The 10,559-nt window shown below is 40.9% G+C and overlaps 1 long non-coding RNA gene across 1 annotated transcript; it reads left to right on the top strand.

Annotated features, from left to right (window-relative positions):
- The first annotated feature begins 2,594 nt into the window (after positions 1-2,594).
- Positions 2,595-9,445, top strand: LOC309527626. Its single transcript, XR_014217270.1, has 4 exons — positions 2,595-2,729; positions 4,588-4,689; positions 6,139-6,321; positions 9,357-9,445. It is a non-coding gene; the product is annotated as an uncharacterized lncRNA (long non-coding RNA).
- Positions 9,446-10,559: the final 1,114 nt, after the last annotated feature.

The following is a 10,559-nucleotide window of genomic DNA, read 5'->3' as shown; positions in this document are numbered from 1 at the left end:
TTAATGTAATGCATCTTTGTATGTCATTTTTACTCATATATTAATTTTTTGCACATTGACTTCCTTCTTTTTTAAATACATGCTGGTTGGAGAACTGAGTCACAAAATTCGGAGAAATGTGAATTTTGAAGGAAAACTGCGTTTCAGTCTGCATGTTGGTTTGATATGTGTAAATTAGGTAGCTTTTCACAGCCTACAGACAATGTCAAATTCTCTGCCCCAGACCTGGTATAAAGAGCCTTTTCTACTCATGTAAGCTTCCCATGCAAATTACAGCCCTGGTTTGGGATGCCTGAATGATGGGCTAGCATGATAACAGATGTAATCAAAGGCCCTGGACGTATTCCATGTGACTGCATTTTCAGAGATACTCAAGGCACACCACAAGGTAACACTAGCAAATTTCTGAATTGGGCCCAAGGCTTGTGAATTAACTAGAGGGGAAGGAGCCCCTCACCCAGCATATCATGAAGCTTAAGGAACTAGGTGGAGGGAGAAAGGCTGCAAGGAATCATTAACTTTGTAATTTGGCTGCATTTCTGTAAACAGAAAAGGAGGGTTAATTTTTCTTTTCCAGCAAGGCATCAAATTTCCTTTACACCCTAGGTGATTTACAAATTCATTAGCGGAAGCCAATGGTGTTAGTTACAGTGATGTAAAACTGTAATAAGGTTCCTCGTGAATGTGTGCTGTAAAATGGACAGCATAATGATGATTTAGAAAAGTATGGGACTCTTGTGCACCTAAGAATGACAGTCACTAGTCTTAAAGCAACACTGATAAACCTTTCATCAGTTTATCATTCAAGTTAATTAATCTTGATTCTCAGGACTTATTTATTCAGTTTTCTCTGCAACCAAAGACTTTCCCCATCTACAGCTGTACGAAATATTCACTTGCAAATGTTTTCTGGGGCAAAATAGTGCTTTCCGAGGAGTCCAGCCCCATAAACCCCTCCATCCTGCTTTTGTGGCTTTTTGCAGGTGTTTGCAGTGGTATGCTCTTCACCAACACCCTGTACAGTTGTACCTTGGTTGTCGAACGCCTTGGTAATCGTACGTTTTAGCTCCCAAATGCCGCAAACCTGGAAGTGAGTGTTCCGGTTTGCGAACGTTCTTTGGAATCCGATTGTCCAACACTGCTTCCACAGCTTCCGTTTCAGTGCAGAAAGCTTGGTTTTCGAAAGTTGAACGGACCTCCAGAATGGATTCCATTTGAGAATGAAGGTACAACTGTATTGCCATGTTTTCTCTGATTTCTCCCTCCTTGAGTGAGAAATCAGGCATTGCCGACACAGTGACATGCCAGCAGCCCAGTGGTTTATGTGTGAGCAAATGACTCTCAGTGCTTCCTGTGCAACACCTATAGCTGTATTATCTATATATTGTCCTTTCAGCAAAAGTGAAACTCAACCATTATTAACTCTCACATCTTTATCTTCTTATTTTTGAAGAAGAAGACTGACAGCATGCACACACACACACACACTTGATCCGGCACCAGCCACTAGCAGTGGTTTGTTTATACGATCAGGTGATCTAGAGGGTAGGTTCATCACAGTCTAATCTTGTGCCATCAGACCAGTGTATTTTATTAATCCTTATGAACACTTAAACTCTTTAATTTGTTAAAACGTGTATCATTTAACAAGAGGATTATAGCATTTTACCAAATCACATACCGCATCTGCTTAAATTTGCAGCTCTAAGGTGAAAGTGCCATGTTTCAATCCAACACACATAAAACAAGTAGTTAGACCTTCATTGGTTCCCAGTATGTTTCCGAGCACAATTCAAAGTGTTGGTGCTGACCTTTAAAGCCCTAAATGGCCTCAGCCCAGTATACCTGAAGGAGCGTCTCCATCCCCATCGTTCAGCCCGGACACTGAGATCCAACGCCGAGGGCCTTCTAGCGGTTCCCTCTCCGTGAGAAGCCAAGTTACAGGGAACCAGGCAGAGGGCCTTCTCAATAGTGGCACCCACCCTGTGGAATGCCCTCCCAACAGATGTCAAAGAGATAAACAACTATCTGACATTTAGAAGACATCTGAAGGTAGCCCTGTTTAGGGAAGTTTTTAATGACTGATGTTTCATCGTGTTTTTAACACCCTCCCACCAGATGTCAAGGAAATAAGCAACTACCTGACTTTTAGAAAACATCTAAAGTTTAGGGAAGTTTAAAATGTTTGAAGTTTTATCATGTTTTTAATATTCTATTGGGAGCCGCCCAGAGTGGCTGGGAAAACCCAGCCAGATGGGCGGGGTATAAATAATAAATTATTATAAAATTATTATTAAACTTATCAAATGGCAAAAATAAAGAAGTATCTAAATTTGAGTTTGAGACGTCAGGCCAAGTGGCCCTCCTGCCCCACCCCTCATTGGTTCTGATTATTTTTGTTGCTACCTTGCCACAACAGGCATGGTGGAAGCAGCAGCCTCCTGTAAGTGGGCTACCAACAGTGTTTCTGTCCTTTTCCCCTTTGTTATCACAACCAATCAGGGATCTCATAGTGGATGTGGTGACATCATGACTCCACACTGACAATCAATGTGATGACATTGCTAAAGGCAAATCAGACACTCATGTTCCTCTCACTCTGAAAGTAACACACTGTTGATGGTCTGTGTCTACATTATCAATGCCATGATTTGAACAAGGAAGATTGTCATTGCCTTGGCAACAAAGATGTGTTCTCTCACCCCTCCCCACCCCACAACAGCCCCCTTGTGAGTATCTGTGCACCCTTTGACATAGGATCACAAAAATCACTAAAAGCAGGGTAGGTGGGTGAGATTCCAATTGGCTCAGAGAGTTTGTGAAATGCACACACACAAACACTTCACCTCAGTGCCAGCATAAACTGACTTAATTTTATATATAGCAGGAGAGATAACAGAGAGTGGCTAGGTATGGTTAAGGATATTCAAAAAGCATGAAACATTTTCAAACAAAGTAAGTACATTGATTTTTCTATTTCCCTCCAGAATGCCATGAGTACTTTCTCAGACCACTTCTCATTCTCCTTAGGCTGATAAGCATCATGCTAGTTCCCAATCTGAGCACATTCAATTTCGTGAAGGTGAGAAAGTGGATTTTATTCAGCTCTGGCCAGTAGCCAAATTAATTCCTTATCCGCCCCCCTCCACCTCCCCAAATCTTGTTCAATGGACTAGCGCTTTAAAAATAATAACGTTGGGTTTGCTTGCTTGTTTCGGTTTTTGGCCACCAACCATCATGTCTTGTGAAGATCTCTGAAGGTTTCTTACAACGTGGAGTTTCACATTGTGTATGGGGCCTTAGCCTACTATCAGCTGAAAGCAGCAAATGAAACTCTTGGGGCCTAGACCTCTCAGTGAAGCTGCTTAGTCAACTAACCATGTAGGGAAAGGAGGCTTTTGATATGGTAGATTAACTTCCAGACCACCTCTTGAGACTTGCAGGCAAAAGGAGAGACTAGCTTCATCTGCCTGATAAAAATTACCCAACTATTCCCAGGCACATGAATGTATAATAGGCCAGGAGTTTAGAATAGTTCAGAATTCATTGGAACCTGACACTGCATTTACTAATGGAGATGATTTATAGCCACAGCCCCTTAGGTCTTGAAAGTGCAGTTTGTAATAATGTATGTTCTTAGAACATGCCCTCTACTCCTCAAATCAATCCAAATGTCCAATCCAATCCAGATATGAAGGGTGCTTCCAGACTGTCACTGTTTTAAGTTTACATACCAGCAAATGCAGGTTGTGCAATTCTAGTTGATTTGGAAGATCTTGTGCAACAAACACACTTTCCTAAAGCATCAGATTTTTTTGTAGTAAGGAAAAGCAATGAGAAAAGACACTGGAAAGTGTGGGGCAACACTGGCTTTGACACAACATCATCTAACCTCCCCACCAACAAATCAGAATGAATGCTCAATAAACAGGTCATCTGGAAGTGCTCAAAACGCTTAAAATCCAACACGGCAGTAGTTTAGACTTCCCAAATTGATGATTCTGTGAACCTCATCATCAGATGGTTTCACTAACATCACCAGCCCATCCATTCCTCAATTGTCATTTCTGCCTTTCCCCCAATTGGTGAAAGAGGCTAACAGCAGTGCAAACCATAAACGCCAGGTCTAGGGGGCTCTGGGTGCTAAGCACCCATAAAAACAACGCTGAGCTCCAGCATGACTTCTGATTACCAGAAGTCACGTCAGAGCTCTAACACGGCCTCCCAGATGACGTTGAAGCCCCTGACAGGGCTCCGAACGCAACTTCCAGTAGAAACCGGAAGTCACGTTAGAGGCCTTGGAAGAGCCACATCCCGCCGATACACTGTGATGTCATGATGTCATGACAGCATGACATCATGTCGCATCACAGGCACCATTGGGCACTCATAACCTGGAGCCCAAGTCCGTGCCCCTGGTGCAAACACAGTACAGAATAACAAAAGGCAGTCAAATTGCACTAAAATAAGACATAAAAACATTAGAACAAGGCACTTAAACATTAATAAAGCAACAGGTAAAAGCCAATAATACAATATATTGAAATCAGCCTTTCTAAGTGAAAATTTCTTTTCCTCCTGAAAAAGAGTTCAAAATGGAGCTAGCTGGGCCTCCTTTGGCAGGGATATTCAGAGCCTGTGAGCAGCCACCAAGAAGGCTCTTACCTGAGATGACCAGCATTTTTGCTGGTAATCTAACTGTGGCTATGTGCAAGCAGACCTATCTCTCTACAAATCCCGTGTGCAGAACCTATTTTGCTTATTCATTTAAATGCTTATACTCCACCTTTCACCCCTTCAGTTGTGTACATGACATTACCCAGGGATGCATTTGGAAATTCCTTCCTGGGGGGGCATATATATGTCATTTTGACTGATCCATTTTGATTATCAAATGCAATCTCCCTCCCCATGGCAGCTGTGAATACTATAATTATTATTAATAATAATTTTATTATTTATACTCCACCCAACTGGCTGGGTTTGCCCAGCCACTCTGGGAGGCTTCCAGCACATACAGAAACATACTGGGGTTGGGTGAAAATGCCCTCCCAAAATTTGCCACAGTATTTATGTTGAAGGCTTGTGATTTGCAAGTTTATTTTGTTGTGCTAGGGTTTAATAACTTGTTTTAGCTCCATATTAATCTCTAAAGATTTTTTTGAGCTATATTCATAGCTTTCTCAGGCAGGCAGTCGTGGAGTCCTTAGCCTCCAGTAATGTGAAATGATTAAACCTATAATGAGTGATTACCTTAATATAAACCGCTTTGGCACATATTAATTTGGGCATCCATGAAGCATAGATAAAACTATAAAAACTTCAGGATCTTCCTCCAAATGGGCTAAGGGAAACACTGAAATGAACTACCATTGTGCTGTCAGAAGTAGATAATTTGTGGCAAATTTATGTAGGAAGTGGGTGGGTGCCAACCCAGAATCACTAACTGCATACGAGAATTTATAATTTCTTAATACCAACCTGGAAATCGCCCTCTGTAGACCATTTGAGGTTTTTTGACTTCTTCAGCATTTTACAGACAGCAATAGCCATGGTGGGAGAAAGTAAGCACAGCTATTATTATTACTGCAGAACTGAGAGAAGTAAAAAATAACCCCTTTGTCCCACTGTTCGCAATTTAAAATGTTGAGGTCTGAAAAGCAAGCCCTTAAATCCTTAAATCCCACCCACTTACTTTTAGGTAAGCCTGTAGTATTGTATTGGGAATTCAATAGGGTCATACCAAGTTCGTTTATTAGCAAGGACTGCCATTTAACTGTGCAGCAAGAGTTTGCCATTATGTTTTTATTACACCAGAGGGTTGGCCTATTTTTGAAAAATGTCAGTCACTGGGGTTTAATTGGATGTCTGGCACTAGTTTAATTTGCAAAATCACTGTTTATTAAGAAGAGAGCCTTCAAGACAGCTGGAAAGCCTATAGCTGAAAAATACATACACCACTATTTGATTACTATGCATTTCTGGGTGCTGTGCTTTTGTGGTGCGGACATGCTGTCAATTTTAACAGATTGTTGCTTGCTTTTTTAAAAAAGTAAGAGCAAGGCCAACAGAATAATAAAGCTATATGTCTCAGGGCCAGCTAATATATCATGTTTGTTTGTTTGTTTTTCCATGCAGCTAGTCCTCACCTTAAATCATTGATTTGATGCATCATGAACAAGGAATTTAGCCAGCCTGATTGCTGCAGTTTGGCCAATCTAATTGCTAGCTTCCGTTTCCCTAAGACCCAAATTCTGTTGATGGAGCCAGCAAAAGCTAGCAAAACAGATCATTTTGGTGTGCTCCTGACTGCTTCAAATGGTAGGAGCACTTCTGTCTTTTTTCCTCTGATCTGTTTTTCTCAGGGAATGTTTTAAGCGGTTTGTCTTCTTCGTTTCCTGAATAGCCCCGCTTGAAATGTCAATCCTCTTACTAAGCCAAAGATTTCCCAGTCACAGGTGAATGACATCATTCATCACTTCTCTAGTCCAGACTGGCTGTTCACAAACTCTCCCTAGCACAGCTTCTCCATGGTTATAGGTCTGGGTAAACAGGGTGGTGGTGCACCATCTTCTGTCTCCAAATCTGGGAGAGTTGTGTACAGCTATTAACCAAATGAAGAACAACAAAGCCAGCGGACCTGATGGGATACCTGCCGAAGTCTTCAAAGTGGGTGGAATTGAACTTACACAACAACTTCACAAGCTCATCAGAAAAATATGGGAGAGAATGGAGATCCCAGCAGACTTTAGGGATACCAAAATTACCAATCTCTTTGGAAAAAGGTCATAGAACAGATCGCGGAAACTATCGAGGCATCTTATTAGCCACGGCCGGCAAAATTGTTGCAAGGATCTTAGCAAACCATCTCCTAACAATATCCGAGTGGACGTGCCCAAGGATTAAGGCTTTCTGGGAGATGATTTATAATGAAATGAAAAGGGTATTAAATATACCTTTTTGAAGAAACTAGAGGCCTTTCTCCTGGGCATGGTTGGCCAATTGGTGCTAAAGAAGGATAGAACTTTCTTTATGTATGCTACAACAGCAGCAAGAATACTTATTGCAAAGTATTGGAAGACACAAGATTTACCCGCTCTGGAAGAATGGCAGATGAAGGTGATGGACTATATGGAACTGGCGGAAATGACTGGCAGAATCCGAGACCAGGGAGAAGAGTCGGTGGAAGAAGATTGGAAGAAATTTAAAGACTATTTACAGAAATACTGCAAAATTAATGAATGTTAGAATGATGTTGGACTGAAGTTAAGTGGTTTTAAGCAGCAATGTTAAAAGGAATATGTAAAAATGGATTGTTAGCAGGTGAAAATTTAAAGTTATTATATTTTAAGATAAGAGATTAAGATAAAATTAAAGAGGGAAAGGATTTGCTGAACTAACTAATTTGAACTGGAATATAAAAAGGGAGGTGTGAGGAGGTCGGGGAAACAAGCAAATGAAAGATAAGACATGGAAAGACCAATCTGTTTTTTAAATTGTTTTTATCTTGTATTTTTACTTTTTTCTTCTATTTTTCCCCCTCTTTAATTCTTTTTTCGTTTCGTTTTTTTGCATATTTTGTAATATATTGAAACCTTAATAAATATCTTTTTTTAAAAAACAACAATATCCGAGGCTACCCTTCCTGAATCCCAAAATGGTTTTCAACCTTCCAGGGGGACAGTGGACATGATTTTCACTGCTCGACAGCTTCAAGAAAAAATGTAGAGAGCAAAACCAACCCCTGTTTATAGCGTTCGTTGACCTGACTAAGGCCTTCGACACTGTAAATTCTAATGCCCTGTGGACTGTCCTTCTGAAAATTGGCTGACCAGATAAATTTGTGAATATCCTTTGGCTCTTCCACGATAATATGAGAGTAACAATCACAGATAACAGTGGCTCTCAATGCAATCAGGTGTTAAACAGTGTTGTGTTATCGCCCCAACTCTATTTATTATTTTCATTGCCATGATCCTACACTTTGTTGAAGGGAAACTCCCCACTGGGGTAGAAATCATATATCAAACAGATAGAAAGCTCTTCAATCTGAGCAGGCTGAAAGCAAAGAGTAAGGTTACTGTATCTTCCGCCATAGAGCTTCAGTATGCTGATGACAACATAATGTGTACACACTCAGAGGATGAGCTCCAAACCATCCTAAATGTCTTCACAGAAGCTTACGAAAAACTTGGCCTATTGCTCAACATCCAAAAGACCGAAGTGCTGTACCAACAAGTACAAAATAACCCCTCTGCGGCGCCACAAATTCAACTCAATGGTGTATCGTTGGAAAATGTTGATCACTTCTCCTACCACAAGGGCCAACATTGATGCCGAAATCCAGCATCACTTGAGCTCTGTGAGTGTGGCTTTCTCCCAATTGAAGCGCAGAGTGTTTGAGGACCAGGACATTCACAGGGAAACCAAAATGCTTGTTTACAAAGTTATTGTACTACCAACCTTACTGTATGCTTGTGAAACATGGACAACTTATAAACGCCATCTCCAACTCTTCGACAGATTCCATCAACGGTGTCTCTGAAAATTTTTACACATCACTTGGGAAGACAGGCAAACTAATGCCAGTGTACTGCAAGAAGCAAAGATCACCAGTGTTGAAGCAATGATGCTTCAATATCAACTTCGTTGGACTGGACATGTTGTGTGGATGCCTGATTATCGTCTTCCAAAGCAACTACTCTATTCTGAACTTAAAAATGGAAAGTGTAATACTGGAGGTCAACAAAAGAGGTTTAAAATCTCTCTTAAGGTAAATCTAAAAAAATGTAGTATAAGCACTGACAACTGGGAAACACTGGCCTCTGAGCGATCCAATTGGAGAACAGCCTTTACCGAAGGTGTTGTGGACTTTGAAGATGCTTGAACTCAGGACAATAGGAAGAAATGTGCTAAGAGGCTGACACGTTTGGCAAACCCTCACCGTGATCAACTCTCACCCAGAAACCTACAGTCCTTCCCCACTGTGGAAGGATATGTGGATCCAGAATTGGCCTCCACAGTCACTTACGGATTCAGTTTTAAAACCGTGTTTATGGAAGACAATCTGACTCGACTACAAGTAATCACCAAAGAAGAAGAGCTCCATCTTCTGTGTGATGTTCTGTATTTAGTGTTTTTAGGTTGTGTTTATGTTGCATACTGCCTGAGCTTCAGATGAAGTGCAGTGTATAAATTTAATAAATAATCATAATCTACTAGACTACAGATAAGGCTTTCACTGTTAAAGAATGGGATCTAGTTTCTGGGATAGCTAGGTTTGCAGGTTGCCTTGGGAATTGCTTTATAAGAACATGTTTACTTGCTCATGCTTCTTTTATTTTCTCTAACAACAGGTCCCCAAGACATGATGAAGACTGGGGGGTTAGCCTCTTTTTAAAGCATAGAATATATGGCTGGAAAACCTTGCAATTGTGCAAGAATAAACCTTGTCCTTTTTTTTTTTTACCATGTTGAGACAAAGAAAGCTGGTTTCTGAGCCACATTCAAAACTGTTTGCTTGTCTATATGTGTGAATGCCATATGATTTTGATAACCTATCCATAAACCTTTTTTTCTATTTTACTGCACTACTGGATTTGCTAACTAATCCTCTAAGCCTTATTTAAATCCTCGAAGGCTATGCTTAGCTACTTTGCAGTGCCACATACTACAAATATGTGTGTGTGTACATACACACACACAAGCCTGATTTAGGAATTGCCTATGGGTTTTTTTGTGGGGAGAGGTCTGGCAAATTCTGCCAATGTCTGCCCTCCAGCCAGCCAGCCAGCTAGCTTGTAGTGTTGCTGCTGCTTTTGATACTGCAGAAAATTCTGCTTAACTTTAAACAGCGTTTGTTGCCGCAGAAACACAGCCTGGAGCAGCGACAGTAGTGCTCCTACACAGCTCTCCAAAATGTGGGTTCATACCTCACTCTGAAGAAGAGACACCAGAGAATGCATGCATTGCTGTGGTATTGAGAGAGCATTGTTGGCTGTCCACTCTCCACCTTAGAGCAGATTTATGCCACAAGGTGCCATAGGAAGGCACTGGACATAGTAAAAGATCCATCACATCCTGGTCATTGTCTCTTCGAGCTCTTGCCGTCGGGACGGAGATACAGGATGATGAAGACAAGAACGAGCCGTCTTAAGAACAGCTTCTTCTCCAGAGCGATCTCGGCCCTGAATGGGAAGCCTGGACTTTGAAAGTCACCTAATCTCCCTTGCTGTATTATACTGTATTGTTTAATTAGTGTTTTCATGGAGCAGTCAAGTAATTTCGTTGTCCCCGAAGGGGGCAATGACGATAAAGATATTATTATTATTATTATTATTATTATTATTATTGCTCTAACAGTGTCAAACTCTGTTTATTGTACAACATTCTCAGTTTAACATAGTTAGATTTTGAACAGTATTTGCCACTGTTGCAGGAATGGAACAGTGGTGCAGCTGGTGTTCTCTGGTGGAATCTACAAACATAAAAAAATGCTGTGAAAAATACATTGGATTTGTCATAGCTCACTCTCGCCATCTAGTGTCATATTTGTATAT

This window comes from Podarcis vaucheri, assembly GCF_965113315.1.
Source record: "Podarcis vaucheri genome assembly, chromosome: 2".
NCBI lineage: Eukaryota > Metazoa > Chordata > Lepidosauria > Squamata > Lacertidae > Podarcis > Podarcis vaucheri.
Note: the sequence above shows the minus strand (reverse complement) of the source record. Positions and strands in the feature narration are given on the sequence as shown.